Source organism: Pristiophorus japonicus, unplaced genomic scaffold (assembly GCF_044704955.1).
Source record: "Pristiophorus japonicus isolate sPriJap1 unplaced genomic scaffold, sPriJap1.hap1 HAP1_SCAFFOLD_370, whole genome shotgun sequence".
Classification (NCBI taxonomy): domain Eukaryota; kingdom Metazoa; phylum Chordata; class Chondrichthyes; family Pristiophoridae; genus Pristiophorus; species Pristiophorus japonicus.
In genome coordinates, this window is record NW_027253544.1 from 151,300 (window position 1) to 169,360 (window position 18,061).

Genomic DNA, 18,061 nt, shown 5'->3' on the forward strand with positions numbered 1-18,061 from the left:
GAAATTCCTCCTCATCTCATTTTTAAATGGGCGGCCCCTTATTCTAAGATCATGCCCCCTAGTTCTAGTCTCCCCCATCAGCAGAAACATCCTCTCTGCATCCACCTTGTCAAGCCCCCTCATAATCTTAAACGCTTCGATAAGATCCCCTCTCATTCTTCTGAATTCCAATGAATAGAGGCCTAACCTCCTCAGCCTTTCCTCATAAGTCAGCCCCCTCATCTCCGGAATCAACCTAGTGATCCTTCTCTGAACTGCCTCCAAAGCAAGTACATCCTTTCGTAAATATGGAAAGCAAAACTGCACGCAGTATTCCAGGTGTGGCCTCACCAATACCCTGTATAACTGTAGCAAGACTTCCCTGCTTTTATACTCCATCCCCTTTGCAATAAAGGCCAAGATTCCATTGACCTTCCTGATCACTTGCTGTACCTGCATACTATCCTTTTGTATTTCATGCACCAGGACCCCCAGGTCTCACTGTACTGCGGCACTTTGCAATCTTTCTCCATTTAAATAATAACTTGCTCTTTGATTTTTTTTCTGCCAAAGTGCATGACCTCACACTTTCCAACATTATACTCCATCTGCCAAATGTTTGCCCACTCACTTAGCCTGTCTATGTCCTTTTGCAGATTTTTTTTTTCCTCCTCACTCATTGCTTTTCCTCCCATCTTTGTTTCGCCCGCAAACTTGGCTCCGTTACACTCGGTCCCTTCTTCCAAGTCATTAATATAGATTGTAAATAGGTGGGGTCCCAGCACTGATCCCTGCAGCACCCCACTAGTTACTGATTGCCAACCAGAGAATGAACCATTTATTCCGACTCTCTGTTTTCTGTTAGTTAGCCAATCCTCTATCCATGCTAATATATCACCCCCAACCCCGTTAACTTTTATCTTGTGCAGTAACCTTTTATGTGGCACCTTGTCAAATGTCTTCTGGAAATCCAAATACACCACATCCACAGGTTCCCCTTTATCCACCCTGTTCATTAGATCCTCAAAGAATTCCAGCAAATTTGTCAAACATGACCTCTCCTTCATAAATCCATGCTGACTCTGCCTGACTGCATTATGTTTTTCCAAATGTCCTGCTACTGATTCTTTAACAACATTTTCCCAACCCTTTAACCAATCCTCAATCCATGCTAGTATATTACCCCTAATCCCATCAACCCTCCTTTGTTTAATAATCTCTGGTGTGGCACCTTATCGAATGCCTTCTGAATATCCAAACTAGACCACATTCACTGATTCCCCCGATCTATTCTGCTAGTTACCACCTCAAAAAACTCAAAACAGATTTGTCAAACACGTTTTCCCTTTCATAAATCGATGTTGACTCTGCCCAATCCTATTATTATTTTCTCAGTGCCCTTAATAATAGATTCGAGCATTTTCCCTATTACTGATGTCAGGCTAACTGGTCTGTAGTTCCCCGTTTTCTCTCTCCCTCCTTTCGTAAATAGTGGCGTAACATTAGCAACATTCCAGTCCATGGGAACCGTTCTAGAATCGATGGGACTAGACTTTCGGCACATCATCGCCCAATTTATCCCCCATTTATCGCCCACTTATAGCCCATTTACGCCTATTGATCGCCCATTGATCGCCCATTTATCGCCCATTTATCGCCCATTTAATGCTGAGATACAGGCTATTGCCCATTTTTGCCAGAAAGTAGAAACTAGCACCCGATTATCGCCCATTTATCGCCGGCCAAACTTTTGGCACACATGAATGTGCTGCATCGCCCGGCTTAAGTTTAAAAAATATATGACGTCATCTGCGTGCCAGGCCGAGAATAGTGCTGAAACTGGAAACTTGTGCCCGATTATCGCCCATTTATCGCCACCGCAACTTCCGGCATTTCGCCCACACTTCGCCGAAATGGTCGCTGGTCGAAAAGTCGCTGAAAAAAAGCTGCACTCACCTGACCTTAAGTCGGTGCTACTCGGCAGTACTCGGCAGTACTCGGCAGTATTCGGCAGTACTCGGCAGTATTCGGCAGTACTCGGCAGTGCTCGGCAATACTCGGCAATACTCGGCAGTACTTGGAAATACTCGGCAGTACTCGGAAATACTCGGCAGTACTCGGCAATACTCGGCAGTATTCGGCAGTACTCGGCAGTACTTGGAAATACTCGGCAGTACTCGGCAATACTCGGCAGTACTCGGCAATACTCGGCAGTACTCGGAAATACTCGGCAGTATTCGGCAGTACTCGGCAGTACTCGGCAATACTCGGCAATACTCGGCAGTACTCAGAAATACTCGGCAGTACTCGGCAGTACTCGGCAATACTCGGCAGTAGTCGGCAGCACTCGGCAATACTCGGCAGTACTCGGCAATACTCGGCAGTACTCGGCAATACTCGGCAGTACTCGGCATTACTCGGCAATACTCGGCAGTACTTGGCAATACTCGGCAGTACTCGGCAATACTCGGCAATGCTCGGAAATACTCGGCAGTATTCGGCAGTATTCGGCAGTACTCGGCAATACTCGGCAATACTCGGCAGTACTCAGAAATACTCGGCAGTACTCGGCAGTACTCGGCAATACTCGGCAGTACTCGGCAGTACTCGGAAATAATCGGCAGTACTCGGCAGTACTCGGCAATACTCGGCAGTATTCGGCAGTACACGGCAATACTCGGCAGTACTCGGCAGTACTCGGCAGTACTTGGCAATACTCGGCAGTACTCGGCAGGACTCGGCAGCACTCGGCAGTACTCTGCAATACTCAGGAGTACTCGGCAATACTCGGCAGTACTCGGCAGTACTCGGCAATACTCGGCAGTACTCGGCAATACTCGGCAGTACTCTGCAATACTCGGCAGTACTCGGCAGTACTCGGCAATACTCGGCAGTACTCGGCAGTACTCTGCAGCACTCGGCAGTACTCTGCAATACACGGCAGTATTCTGCAGTACTCGGCAGTACTCCGCAGTACTCGGCAATACTCGGCAGTACTCGGCAGTACTCGGCAATACTCGGCAGTATTCGGCAGTACACGGCAATACTCGGCAGTACTCGGCAGTACTCGGCAGTACTCGGCAGTACTCTGCAATACTCGGCAGTACTCGGCAATACTCGGCAGTACTCGGCAATACTCGGCAATACTCGGCAGTACTCGGCAATACTCGGCAGTACTCTGCAATACTCGGCAGTACTCGGCAGTACTCGGCAATACTCGGCAGTACTCGGCAGTACTCTGCAGCACTCGGCAGTACTCTGCAATACTCGGCAGTATTCTGCAGTACTCGGCAGTACTCCGCAGTACTCGGCAATACTCGGCAGTACTCGGCAGTACTCGGCAATACTCGGCAGTATTCGGCAGTACACGGCAATACTCGGCAGTACTCGGCAGTACTCGGCAGTACTCGGCAGTACTCTGCAATACTCGGCAGTACTCGGCAATACTCGGCAGTACTCGGCAATACTCGGCAATACTCGGCAGTACTCGGCAATACTCGGCAGTACTCTGCAATACTCGGCAGTACTCGGCAGTACTCGGCAATACTCGGCAGTACTCTGCAGTACTCGGAAGTACTCTGCAATATTCGGCAGTACCCTGCAGTACTCTGCAGTACTCCGCAGTACTCGGCAATACTCGGTAGTACTCGGCAATACTCGGCAGTACTCGGCAGTACTCGGCAATACCCAGCAGTACTCGGCAGTACTCGGCAATACTCGGCAGTACTCGGCAATACTCGGCAGTACTCGGCAGTACTCGGCAATACTCGGCAGTACTCGGCAGTACTCGGCAGTACTCTGCAGTACTCGGAAGTACTCTGCAATATTCGGCAGTACCCTGCAGTACTCTGCAGTACTCGGCAGTACTCGGCAATACTCGGTAGTACTCGGCAATACTCCGCAGTACTCGGCAGTACTCGGCAATACTCGGCAGTACTCGGCAGTACTCTGCAATACTCGGCAGTACTCGGCAGTACTCGGCAGTACTCGGCAGTACTCTGCAGTACTCGGCAGTACTCTGCAATATTCAGCAGTACTCTGCAGTACTCGGCAGTACTCGGCAGTACTCGGCAATACTCGGTAGTACTCGGCAATACTCGGCAGTACTCGGCAATACTCGGCAGTACTCGGCAGTACTCGGCAGTACTCGGCAATACTTGGCAGTACTCGGCAATACTCGGCAGTACTCGGCAATACTCGGCAGTACTCGGCAGTACTCGGCAATACTCGGCAGTACTCGGCAGTACTCGGCAGTACTCGGCAATACTTGGCAATACTCGGCAGTACTCGGCAGTACTCGGCAATACTTGGCAATACTCGGCAGTACTCTGCAATACTCGGCAGTACTCTGCAGTACTCGGCAATACTCTGCAGTACTCTGCAATACTCGGCAGTACTCTGAAATACTCGGCAGTACTCGGCAATACTCGGCAGTACTCGGCAATACTCGGCAGTACTCTGCAGTACTCGGCAGTACTCTGCAATATTCAGCAGTACTCTGCAGTACTCGGCAGTACTCGGCAATATCGGCAGTATTCGGCAGTACACGGCAATACTCGGCAGTACTCGGCAGTACTCGGCAGTACTTGGCAATACTCGGCAGTACTCGGCAGGACTCAGCAGTACTCGGCAGTACTCTGCAATACTCGGCAGTACTCGGCAATACTCGGCAGTACTCGGCAGTACTCGGCAATACTCGGCAGTACTTGGCAATACTCGCCAGTACTCTGCAATACTCGGCAGTACTCTGCAATACTCGGCAGTACTCGGCAGTACTCTGCAGTACTCGGCAGTACTCGGCAATACTCGGTAGTACTCGGCAATACTCGGCAATACTCGGCAGTACTCGGCAGTACTCGGCAGTACTCAGCAATACTCGGCAGTACTCGGCAATACTCGGCAGTACTCGGCAGTACTCGGCAATACTTGGCAATACTCGGCAGTACTCGGCAGTACTCGGCAGTACTCGGCAGTACTCGGCAATACTTGGCAATACTCGGCAGTACTCTGCAATACTCGGCAGTACTCTGCAGTACTCGGCAATACTCTGCAGTACTCTGCAATACTCGGCAGTACTCTGAAATACTCGGCAGTACTTGGCAATACTCGGCAGTACTCGGCAATACTCGGCAATACTCGGCAGTACTCGGCAATACTTGGCAATACTCGGCAGTACTCGGCAATACTCGGCAGTACTCGGCAATACTTGGCAATACTCGGCAGTACTCGGCAATACTCGGCACTACTCGGCAATACTTGGCAATACTCGGCAGTACTCTGCAATTCTCGGCAGTACTCGGCAATACTCGGCAGTACTCGGCAATACTCAGCAATAATCGGAAATACTCGGCAGTACTCGGCAGTACTCTGCAGTACTCGGCAATACTCGGCAGTACTCGGCAATACTCGGCAGTACTCGGCAATACTCGGCAGTACTCGGCAATACTCGGCAGTACTCGGAAATACTCGGCAGTACTCGGCAATACTCGGCAGTACTCTGCAATACTCGGCAGTACTCTGCAGTACTCGGCAATACTCGGCAATACTCGGCAGTACTCGGCAATACTCGGCAGTACCCGGCAATACTCTGCAATACTTGGCAATACTCGGCAGTACTCTGCAGTACTCGGCAATACTCGGCAATACTCGGCAGTACTCTGCAGTACTCGGCAATACTCGGCAGTACTCGGCAGTACTCGGCAATACTCGGCAGTACCCGGCAATACTCTGCAATACTCGGCAATACTCGGCAGTACTCTGCAGTACTCGGCAATACTCGGCAATACTCGGCAGTACTCTGCAGTACTCGGCAATACTCGGCAGTACTCGGCAATACTCGGCAGTACTCGGCAATACTCGGCAATACTCGGCAATACTCGGCAGTACTCGGCAATACTCGGCAGTACTCGGCAGTACTCGGCAATACTCGGCAATACTCGGCAGTACTCTGCAATACTCTGCAATACTCGGCAGTACTCTGCAGTACTCGGCAATACTCGGCAATACTCGGCAATACTCGGCAATACTCGGCAGTACTCGGCAATACTCGGCAGTACTCGGCAATACTCGGCAGTACTCTGCAATACTCTGCAATACTCGGCAGTACTCGGCAATACTCGGCAATACTCGGCAATACTCGGCAATACTCGGCAGTACTCGGCAATACTCGGCAGTACTCGGCAATACTCGGCAATACTCGGCAGTACTCGGCAGTACTCGGCAATACTCGGCAATACTCGGCAATACTCGGCACTACCGACGCCTTTTCGACAGTCGGAGGATCTGTACTGAAAGGCTGCTTCAAGTGTTTGTGAGGAGAATCAATCTCTGAGTGATTTTAAGGGCCTTTTTGACCCTTGCCAATCATCTAATCACATTTGTATCTGTTGAGGACAAATGAAGGGCATTTCTAGTGATTGATAGTGATGGGCCTGTAATTTCTCAGCCAGTATTGGTCACTAATCACATGCTGCAGACTGACGATGGGAGAAGGTATATTGAAGAGCATTATGTGTCCAATCAAAGAGTTGACAGACTGGTGCAGAGGAGGAGACCTTACACCCAACGCATTTACAGGGAAAAGTGATCATAGCTGAACTTGTCCGATAACATGTGCGTTAGGAGGCTGCGATTCCGAAAGGAGGACATCAGTGAGATATGCCAGCTCATCAAGGGAGATCTGCAGTCTACCAGCACCATCAGGACTGCACTGCCTGTTGAGGTTAAGGTTACTGCGGCACTTTCCTTCTACGCATCGGGCTCCTTTCAAACCTCAGCTGGCGACATTTGCGGAAGCTATCAGCACGCCCGACACACACTGCTCCATTCGACAGGTGACTGAAGCCCTTTACGCACTCAGGATGGACTTTATAAACTTCCCTATGGCCAGGAAGGCACAGATTGAGAGGGCTTTGGGTTTCTCGCAAATAGCAAACTTCCTCAAGGTGCAGGGAGCAATAGACTGTACGCACATCGCCCTGCGAGCACCTTTTCAGGATGTAGAGGTACTTTGGAAGCGAAAAGGATTCCACTCCCTGAACGTGCAGCTAGTTGTCAACCACAAGCAAATAATCCTGGTAATAAATGCAATTATCCAGGCAGCATCCATGATGCACACATCTTGCATGGGAGCACTGTCTCTGACCTGTTTAAGAGTCAGCCACAAGGTCACGGTTGGATGCTGGGGGATAAAGGATATGACCTTGCCAGCTGGCTCATGACCCCCCTGCGTAAGGCCCAGACGGAAGCCAAGAAGTGCTACAATGAAAGCCATATAGCGACATGCAATGTCGTTAGAAAGACAATTGGAGTTCTGAAGCAGCGCTTCAGATTCCTGGACCACTCAGGAGGTAACCTACAATACCATCCTGAGCAGGTCGCGGAGCTTAATGTGGTGTGCTGCATGTTGTAGAACCTAGCTATCAGGAGAGGACAACAATTGCAGATGGGACCACCAAAACTATCCGCTCCACGCCCTCCGATATTCGTGTGGACATTGCGGCAGTGTTTCCGGTCAACCCACCAATCGCCTGGAGCAGCTGTCGACCGATATAGACACTGTCCCTGGACAGTGTCACCAGGTCCTCGTTGGGACCTGCCTGTCACAGTGCATGCCTATCTCGCCGAATCAACCTCCGTGGGGTCAGCGTGGGCACTGTACACCTTGGAGTGGCCTGCTGCAAGCCGCTTGGCCCCGCTACTTCATCCGCCCATGAAGACGTGGCCGCAGGTACAACAGATGACAATTGGTCATCTTCCTCCTCCTCAGTAGTCTCCTCTGGACCCGTGGTGATGACCACCTGCAATGGCACAGGCGTCCGTGGAGGGGCCTCCCTTCGCACCTCGGGAGTCTCGGGACCTGCAAATCATCATTGAGGTTATTGTAACAGAAGGGTAGACATGAGAATGCTTGCGCTGTGCTGGCATATGTACGAGGAGCAACATTACTGCAATAAATGTGAACAAGAGACGTTACATATGATTACATCATTATGGTTGTACATCTATGCCCCAGAGAGCTGTGGAGGCTGGGTCATTGAATATATTTAAGGCAGAGATAGACAGACTTTTGAGCGATAAGGGAGTAAAGGGTTATGGGGAGCGAGAAGGGAAGTGGAGCTGAGTCCATGATCAGATCAGCCATGATCGTATTGAATGGCAGAGCAGGCTCGAGGGGCCGTATGGCCCACTCCTGCTCCTATTTCTTATGTTCTTATGTTCTTTAACTGAGAGTACTACAGAAGCTGCATGCACAACATGGCATTATTATTATATTATAATGAAATGCCATTAAATGACTTTAAATGACTCTGGTTTACCACTGCTTTACACATTAGTCACGCTGTGCAACAACGGGACCTGCACCACCGCGGGTGGCAGAGCGACTGTGACTGCCCACTAGTGCTGCAGCACATTCTGCCAAGTCAGTCAGGGTCTGTATATCCGGTGTTCCTCTGGTCCGCCTGATTCATGGATATCTTCCTCTGCATGGCATAAACCAATAGACTAGGTACTATTACGGAAAGACAACAAATTCTAAAGTTACATGCTAATACGGTTTCTATCCACAATGGATGCATGGTTATAACATCTACGTTCAGAGAAAATATTTGGACTTGCTAAAGGCTTTTGACAAGGTCCCACACAAGAGATTGGTGTACAAAATTAAAGCACGTGGTATTGGGGGTAATGTATTGACGTGGATAGAGAACTGGTTGGCAGACAGGAAGCAGAGAGTCGGGATAAACGGGTCCTTTTTAGAATGGCAGGCAGTGACCAGTGGGGTGAAAGGTCAAAATTTTTCCATAATTGTCCGAAATCATGGGCCACCCCAAAGGCATACCTGGAGTCGGTATAGATATTGACTTTGAGGTCTTTGGCCAAGATACAGGCTCGGGTGAGGGCGAATAGCTCAGCTTGTTGGGCAGAATTGGCGGTTTCAAAGGCGGCAGATTCCAAGACCTGATTCTCCTGGTTTACTATGGCGTATCCTGAGATTCGTGTACCTTCTGGATTAATAGAAGAACTTCCGTCAACATTCATAATACAGTCTGGATCTTCCATTGGTACATCAACTAAATCTTCCCTGACTGATGTGGCCTCTTGAATTGAAGATAAACAGTCATGACTGGGTTCTTCCTCATCTTGGGGCGGCTCAGTAAGAAAACAGGCCGGATTAATTGCAGTACAGTGCCGAAAGGTCAGCTTAGGATTGTTTAGTAGGTAGATCTCATATCTGCTTTGCCTGGCCATGGTAAGGTGTTGAGTCTGCAGCTGGCCCAGGAGGGCAGCTACGGAGTGAGAGGTGTTAAGACAACGGTAGCACAGTCTTTCAGGCTTGTACAATACAGTTGAAAGGTCATAGAGGGGCCAGACCAAAGCCGGAGCTTGCAGCAGGGCTGTCTTTAGTTCCTTAAAGGCTTGGACGTCTGCGGTTTCTATTTCAAAGCTGCCTTCCTTATTTGTATACGGGGTGAGGTGCTTAGTCATCAGGGCAACATTAGGGATCCAGGATCTGCAGTAATTGATCATCCCCAACCACTGGCGCATTTGTTTAGCCGTGCTAGGGACTGGAAACTGGCAAATTGGTTCGACTCGGCTAGCCTCCAGAGCTCGGTGGATACTCGGTATTGCCTGTGATTTCAGTGGGTACTGTCGGATAGAGGGCCAGTCCACATTGCCCTGCACTCGGATCTCAATCGGATCAATGGGAGTATAACCCACTTGGGAGGGGTCCTCTGCCCACACATGAGAATCCACAGTCAGGTATGTCAGAACCAGTATGATGCTGCAGAGTCGTTAAGACCTTCTCGGGGTCCCCGTGGAATTGGCCTGTTCGGCCATGTTTTACAATTTGCACATCCCGGCTGGTAGGGTCAGCCTCGTCTATAGCCTGGCGCACCATAACTCCCAAATCTTTAGCGTGGTGGGGAGGTAATACTTCACGAGTAATATGTGGTGCCACCGTTGGGGGCTGTCCATTTCCACAAAATCTGCCTTCCCTTCCGGTCCAGTCACTCTAGCCCTTAATAGAATTTCCTTCACTTCCTCTTCGTGATCCTGATAAAAGTTCTGCAGGTCCTGATTCTTTCCACTGGGATCGTATGCTAGGGTCACGTGATAGGGTGCCTGCGGCAGGTCCAGAGACCACCACTGAGGGGTTCTAGTGGTATAATACTGCCGCTTAAGGGTTCCTTGTTTTACAATAATCCCATCATCTCCACACTCCAAATGCAACTGGAATTTGCAGAGGAGGTCTCTAGCCATCAAGTTACAGTCCAGACTGGTTGTGATAACAAATCGATGTTCCACCGATTCTTCCTGGTAACCCATTTTAACCGGTTCTGACATCGGGAATGTAGAGACTTGTCCCAGGAATCCTGACAGTCCCTGTGTTTCAGTGAAGGCGGGGAGTTTCAGCTTTGATTGTACAGAAGAAATGAAGGCTCCCGTATCTATCAAGAAGGGTTGCCACTCATTCCGAATTTTTAACAATATCATCGGTTCGTCATCCGGGGAGGGTCCCTGCACAACCAAGCTACGTAGTCAATACGAATAATCGGGGGACGGTTGGCCAAAGGGGTTGTTCTGGGAGAAGTTAGTGTAAGATCCCCGTCCTCTTCCCCCCTTGCCCCACTCCTCTTCCTCCTCTTCCTTTTTCGTGCTGACGGGAGGGACAATTTCTATTTCAATGTCCTTCTTGCCCACAAATAAAGCATCCATCTCGTCTTTCCCAGCCCCGACCTCTTCCCATACCAGGCCGGGGACAGTAGGGCGGTCCGTAATTAGCAGGGCCCGGGCCATTTGGGTGTTTGATATAACCGTATCCCTGTTTATCCACCAACCCTGCACGCAACACTGCGGTTCCATCTGGTATCCCCTTGGGTCGGGTTTTGGTCCTTCCACCCGAGGCGGCTCTTCCTTTCTAGTCACGTATTCAGTCTTGACCCGGGTTGGGGGCGCACCTCCCCCCTCTCCTTTCTTTTCCTGCCAATAATATTTAACCGCCCTTTCCATCTGGTCTTTACTGTTATCTGCCCAATTCATATTATTTGTCCGGATAGCGTGAGCAACCGAATAGGGCAGGCACTGAAGTAGGATAGCGCAGAATTGAGGAGAATCCTCTCCTGCCCTGAAGGCATTATCTCCTGATTGACTTCCGTATATTTCAATAAATCTTTCCATGAATTCATCGGCAGTTTCTTCTCGTTTGGGTTTAGTTTCTAATACTGCGGCCATACTGATGGGCTTCTGAAGGGTCGTGGTGAGAGCATTAGTGTTTAGGCGATCCTGGACATCGTTAGGGTGAGCAACCAACAATGCATCATGAGTAGCACGTCCTAGGTGAGTTAGAAATCGGGCTTGCTCAGTTGGGCTCAGGGTTTGCTTTACCAGGGCCCACAGGTCCCTTGATTCTGCATTATATCCATGCATGTCAGGTCACTCCGTGAAATCGGAGGTCAGGGTTAAGTTGGGTTTGTGGATCCCTTTCAGCTTATTTATCTTAGCCTTTTAACTCTTCAATTTGTTTTGTTTGAGTATCTATTTCTTTATTGTATCAGGCAAGTATTATTACATAAGCTAGTTCTGTTTTTATTTTTATTCTGACTATCGCACCATTCCTCTGTTAGGTGAGTCTTTTTTCTATTAAGAAATCCAAATTGATAATGTTCAGTATGAAACGGCTGTCAATGGAAAGGATTAACTCCTTTACAGGTTTGTAAGAAGACCTGATGTCATTACGTGACTTCACGTAACCATCTGAAAAAAAAATCTTTTCATCAGGAAAGGCAGCATTTGATTAAACTCCAATATTTTTTTACTTCTTATTCAAGTACTCACCAAAGATATTTTTTTAATTGATTTAAAACGAGACCACACATTTTTAATAACTATTTGTTTACTGAAATTCAATTTCGTCATCAGCCTCAGTGAATGCAAAGCCAACCATTTTAACTACGTAGTCTATCGATACCTTTCTCAGAGGTCCCAGTGGAACATTTTTTTTTTCAGCACCTATTTAGTACGTTACATCTTTTTTTTCATCTTTTCCATAACTAGAGGGAAGTCTGGCACGTAGGCTGTGGACTGCTTTTCGTTATCTCAATTGTTCCAGCCTCAAGGTCGTGTTATACTATTTCTTCTAAACTGCAGATTTAATATAATATATTTTTTTTAATCCTTTTGAATCCATCTCAGTTGTTTTGCTGTGCCTTCTCTGAATATCTCAAAATCCCGATTCAAACTTTGTAATGTAATCAATCATTGCATGTTTTCTTTCGACAAGTAAGTGAGCATGTCAAATCCTTTTTTAACCACCGGGACCATGTTTTTTTTCTTTTTTTACTCAACAAACCTATCCTTTGTGCATTTCCTGGCTTCGTAACTTATCATCCGAATATACGTAATTCAATAAGGCTCACACTCTTAAACTTCCCACATACAGGACAACACTACGAAGGGTTAAAAAAACTTTCATTCTGTTTGAAAAAGTGGGTGGAGCTAAAACAAACCACAACTCCCCGGCTTTCTTTTCCACAGTAAAAATCACATAAGCATTTCTCATTTAAAACAGACGTTCACAAGAGTCTCTCTTCTTTCCTAATAACTGTTTTGGCCGGCTCTATTTTTGGATCCATGACCTTTCAGGGAATTCGTAGTTTTATCTAAATTACCCATCCTGTGTCGCCGCACGTTGGATCAGGGTTCTAATTAGTCCTGATTGTCTCCACGTCGCCCCGTGGTGGTTTCAGTTATCTTACCCAGAGTCTAGGCGGACCAAGTGATGTACAAGATCGACGCCGTACCTGGCGTAAGTACAATTTAAAATTTACACAGTCCCGCGTAGTCCCGCGGCTTAATTTTACGTAATTCCCTAACCTCCGCGTTTCCCTACGCGGTTCGTGCGATTCTCTCTCTCTCTCCGCGTTGCCGCGCGGTTTTACTTGGGCCTCGAACCCACACAGACACTGGGCCTCGAACCCAGGCAGGCTCTGGGCCTTGAACCCAGGCAGACTTACCTCTTCTAACCTATCTTTCCGAGTCGCCGCTTGGTTTGCGTCACCGCGCAATTTCCCTATCTCTATCCCTATTCTAAGTTTGAAAGGTATTCACCAGATTGTCCTGGATCTCGTTCAGACACTACCTGAGAACCAGCGAGTGGCTAAACTTTCCTCAGACTTTTGAAACCGGGGGAAACTGGAGCAGTATTGAAAGTATACTTATTCCAGTGGCCACTTTCCCCTCGTCTAGTCCAAGGCTAGTCTGGCTCTTAATTCGCAAGTTTTCGGCAGTCGTCCATTGAGATCCCACTTCTGACACCAAATGTTGATTTTTGGATTCTTTTCCCTCAATCTGGTTCAGTGAAATCACTGAGTCGAATACCGATTGTGCTTTAAACAAGGCAAGCTTTTATTTAAAAAGCAAATCCCGATTGGGGACCTTATCAGACAGAAGGAATGCAACTCTGATAGAACGCACTCACTTCCTATGGACAAAGTGACGTTACATTGTAAAGGGACGACGGTTATACATTTTCGGTAAAAGATAACAAGATAGGGCTAGAGTGACATCCTAGTTCAGCCTATCCCTTTTGATCCCTCTTTCCCTTTGTCCACTCATAAGCCGACCTAAGTATGGTCTGATTTTAAACAAAGGCCTTCTGTAAATGTTTCAGGTTAATAACATGATTTAATAAAACCTTGAGGTTTTTCTGCAAGCTGTGGGTTTTGTTTCAATATGTGTTAGTGTTGTAACATTTCGCAGTCTCGAGTCTAAGATGTCATGGCTATTCCTCCATGAATTCTTTGTTCGCTCATACTGTCCATATATAATTCCCACATTCTCAACTTCTCGACTTAAATGTCTGTATACATTTAATATCCATGTTCAGTATACATTCTCACCACCACTCTGCTCATGTTGATTTGTGCAGTGAGAATCACCGAGGTGCTGGTATCTGCACTGGTGCCTGCAATGCATGTATCCTGTGATGGTACATCCTCCGCAGGTATAAAGTCCTCGAGGAATCTTCATCCTCCCTGGGCAGTGGCTCGGGTTCTTCATGTGATGGCACTGGGGCGAGAAGGAAGAGATAATATTTGGAGATGGTACTTTGTAATTGTTGATATGCCCATGAAGCACTTGATCAGGTGATGATGTTGTGAAGCCCACTGTGGGTGATGTTGCTTTGTGGGAGGTGCAGGTATGAAAGATTAAAGCAGTCGCCCTGCTCCACCAACCTCTCCATCTCCAATGCTCAAAGTGCTTGAGATGCCATGGATCACCAGCGCCTCCTCTTAACAATTTCCTGCAGCCCTCCTCTGGTCCTGGCCCTTTCCCTGGCATTCTGCGCTCTCTTCATCCTGCAGCCCTGTGAGTGGCATCCGATGGATGCACTGCATATGGTGAAGGTGAGAATCAGGCAGATGCATAAGGAGTGGGAATGGCATGCCTTTGAGGAACATGGTCACGGTGCCACCTCAGGATGTGTAATGAGAGTGGGTGGAGGTGATTTAGGTCAGATGAGATGAGAATTGCGGTTACTGACAGTGGTGGAGTGAGGAAGAGGGTGATGAACTTGTGAAGGGAGTGAGGATGAGAGGAGGTGTGCGAGGGTGCATTGGAGGATTCGGCTGCAGATAGCCATCGACTGACCTTCCCTGACCTAGTCAAGTCATTGAACCATTAACAGCACTGAATCCACAACCTCCTGGTCACACTCCTGCTGCTGACTTCTGCCGCCTCTACTCACACCTTGAGCTGTGACAGCAGCTTTCCTTTTCCTGCCGGTGGGAACTAGCCCGTCCCTCCTGGCTCTGACAGCGCCCAGCAGAACATCAGGGGAAGCTTCTGTGAAATGGGGGCATAGCGGCAACCTTCCCACTTTCCGCAGCCTCTCACAGTTCCTCTTCTTCAGTCCTCTGTGTAGAAAGCGCGAACCTCTTCCTCCATTTCCGTGCTGAGCTGAACCTTGGAATTGGCGCCGGGAAATTGCATCACGCGGGTCTGCGTCACTTCCACCGATGCACAGAGAAGATGATGAACCCGGGAGCTATATTCAAATGAGGCCCGGCAGTTAAAATCAGCCAGATTTCCTGGTCTGGCGATGCTCCGGGACCGTCGCCCGTTATATCCCAGATACAAGCGTACTATGCTTCAACAAAGGGGACTACAGTGGGATGGGGGCAGAGTTGGCTAAGTAGACTGGAAACACAGACTAAACGGTGGCACAATTGAGGAACAGTGGAGGACTTTTAAGGAGCTCTTTCATAGTGCGCAACAAAAATATATTCCAGTGAAAAAGAAGGGCGGTAAGAGAAGGGATAACAAGCCATGGATAACCGAAGAAATAAAGGAGAGTATCAAATCAAAGACCAATGCGTATAAGGTGGCCAAGGTTAGTTGGAAACTAGAAGATTGGGAAAATTTTTAACAACAGCAAAGCATGACTAAAAAACAATAAAGAAAGGAAAGATAAATTACGAAGGTAAACTTGTGCAAAACATAAAAACAGACAGTAAAAGCTTTTACAGATAAATAAAACGGAAAAGAGTGACTAAAGTAAATGTTGGTCCCTTAGAAGATGAGAAGGGGGATTTAATAATGGGAAATGTGGAAATGGCTGAGACCTTAAACAATTATTTTGCTTCGGTCTTCACAGTGGAAGACACAAAAACAATGCCAAATATTGCTGGTCACAGGAATGTGGGAAGGGAGGACCTTGAGACAATCATGATCACTAGGGGGGTAGTGCTGGACAGGCTAATGGGACTCAAGGTAGACAAGTCCCCTGGTCCTGATGAAATGCATCCCAGGGTATTAAAAGAGATGGCGGAATTATAGCAGATATATTCGTTATAATCTACCAAAATTCTCTGGACTCTGGGGAGGTACCAGCGAATTGGAAAGCAGCTAATGTAACGCCTCTGTTTAAAAAAGGGGGCAGACAAAAGGCAGGTAACTATAGGCCGGTTAGTTTAACATCTATAGTGGGGAAAATGCTTGAAACTATCATTAAGGAAGAAATAGCGGGACATCTAGATAGGAATAGTGCAATCAAGCAGACACAACATGGATTCATGAAGGGGAAATCATGTTTAACTAATTTACTGGAATTCTTTGAGGATATAACGAGCATGTTGGATAGAGGTGTACCGATGGATGTGGTGTATTTAGATTTCCAAAAGGCATTCGATAAGGTGCCACACAAAAGGTTACTGCAGAAGATAGAGGAACGCGGAGTCAGAGGAAATGTATTCGCATGGATATAGAATTGGCTGGCTAACACAAAGCAGAGAGTCGGGATAAATGGGTCCTTTTGGGGTTGGAAATCGGTGGTTAGTGGTGTGCCACAGGGATCGGTGCTGGGACCACAACTGTTTACAATATACATAGATGACCTGGAAGAGGGGACAGAGTGTAGTGTAACAAAATTTGCAGATGACACAAAGATTAGTGGGAAAGTGGGTGGAGGACACAGAGAGGCTGCAAAGAGATTTGGATAGGTTAAGCGAATGGGCTAAGGTTTGGCAGATGGAATACAATGTCGGAAAGTGTGAGGTCATCCACCTTGGGAAAAAAAAACAGTAAAAGGGAATATTATTTGAATGGGGAGAAATTACAACATGCTGAGGTGCAGAGGGACCTGGGGGTCCTTGTGCATGAATCCCAAAAAGTTAGTTTGTAGGTGCAGCAGGTAATCAGGAAGGTGAATGGAATGTTGGCCTTCATTGCGAGAGGGATGGAGTACAAAATCAGGGAGGTCCTGCTGCAACTGTATAGGGTATTGGTAAGGCCACACCTGGAGTACTGCGTGCAGTTTTGGGCACTGGCTTTGGAGGGGGTACAGAGATGATTCACTTGGCTGATTCCGGAGATGAGGGAGTTACCTTATGATGATAGATTGAGTAGACTGGATCTTTACTCCTTGGAGTTCAGAAGGATGATGGGTGATCTTATCGAAACATTTAAAATAATGAAAGGGATAGACAAGATAGAGGCAGAGAGGTTGTTTCCACTGGTCGGGGAGACTAGAACTAGGGGGCACAGCCTCAAAATACGGGGGAGCCAATTTAAAACCGAGTTGAGAAGGAATTTCTTCTCCCAGAGGGTTGTGAATCTGTGGAATTCTCTGCCCAAGGAAGCAGTTGAGGCTAGCTCACTGAATGTATTCAAGTCACAGATAGATAGATTTTTAACCAATAAGGGAATTAAGGGTTACGGGGAGCGGGCGGGTAAGTGGAGCTGAGTCCACGGCCAGATCAGCCATGATCTTATTGAATGGCGGAGCAGGCTCGAGGGGCTAGATGGCCTACTGCTATTCTTAATTCTTATGTTCTTATGTTCTTATGTTCCCGCCCCACGCGCTCTGTTCCCGTCTCTGCGTTAATATCGGGGTCGGTGATTCAGGACATGACACAATCTGAAGCAATCAAATCACACCTCTTTTTAAAAATCCTTTCAGATACAACCAATCAGAACTTCATAACTACAGCACACAGGACACGAGATCCAGCAACAGAAAAGAACGGTAGGTGAACCAATCAAACCACTCAAAATACTTTTGTAAAACATGTTCCCCTGAGCCCTCTGGTTACACACAGGTAAACAACACAAGTTAAAACGTAACTGATAGAAAAATGCAGGAATATTTTAACCTCCCAATAAAATGGCCCACCCCCTGACTAAACTGCTCTGTGATGATTTTCTGCCTGGGGCTTTGTGGTCGGCCTCTAACTGGAGGAAGCTGCACTGCTCCTGGCCGAGCTCGCCCTGTCGCTCACGTGGAGCCCTGTTGATACCCACCCAACACCAGCACACCTTTTGCCCTTCAGGCCTGCCTCCAACCCAATGTTCCACCCCCTCGACCCCTCCCTGCTGTGTGTCAGCCATGGCTCAGGTCAAGTCCCTCTCCAGAGACTTGAGCACAAGAAGCTAGGCTGACACTGTTGGCCAGTACAGTGTGATGTTAAAGAGCTAAGCTCAGGATATGTTTAAAACAACTAGCTGAAATTCAGGGTCCGTATAAGGCCGGTTACCGCCGTTTTGCGACGGCCACGTGGTGAAATCGAGTGGCCGCCAT